The 569-nt window shown below is 59.1% G+C and overlaps 1 protein-coding gene across 1 annotated transcript in view; it reads right to left on the bottom strand.

Moving 5' to 3' along the window:
• SMARCD2 (SWI/SNF related, matrix associated, actin dependent regulator of chromatin, subfamily d, member 2) overlaps positions 1-569 on the bottom strand; it is a gene marked incomplete at its 3' end in the record, with an annotated part of 5,614 nt that overhangs the window by 4,734 nt on the left and 311 nt on the right. The gene's annotated exons all lie outside the window — the stretch shown is intronic.

Raw genomic sequence — 569 nt, forward strand, 5'->3', positions numbered from 1 at the left:
TGATGCCCAGCGGAGGGATTATGGAGCCAACTGAGCTGCTGGCCACTGATCCCACCACACACCCAGGTCAGGGAACAGGACCTGAGTATCCGTTAGGACCGAGGGACCCTGCCCTGAGAAACAGCCTCCAGTAAGCAAGAAGCCCTCGTGGAAAACAGAAACAGAGCAAAGGGAGTAGCAGCGTTGTAACCAAGGAGGAAGAAGGCTTGCTGAGACCAGCCCCAAGTTCTGACCCAGACTACAGCTCCAGGGAGCATCTCTGCAACCTGCCACCCCCCAGCCCCGCTTCCAGACACATCTTTGCCTCCCAGAGCCAGCACAACCCCCATGAGAATGGGAAAGACTGAGGAGCCGTTTCTGGAGCCTCTGGCAAGCACACACATGCGCAGCGAGGCTTTTTGGTTACGGGTGTGGAGACCAGAGTGCAGGAAAGCTGTGAGCCAAGTGATTTCTGTCCCCATCCCCACCCCTCCATCATCGCAAAACATCCCAGCCCCGAGCTCTGGCAGGTTTCCCACCGCCAGCGGTGCCAGCCGGGGGGAATCTGCAGGGAAGCCATGCTGGCTCCC

This window comes from Pterocles gutturalis, unplaced genomic scaffold (assembly GCF_000699245.1).
Source record: "Pterocles gutturalis isolate BGI_N339 unplaced genomic scaffold, ASM69924v1 scaffold23094, whole genome shotgun sequence".
Lineage (NCBI taxonomy): Eukaryota > Metazoa > Chordata > Aves > Pterocliformes > Pteroclidae > Pterocles > Pterocles gutturalis.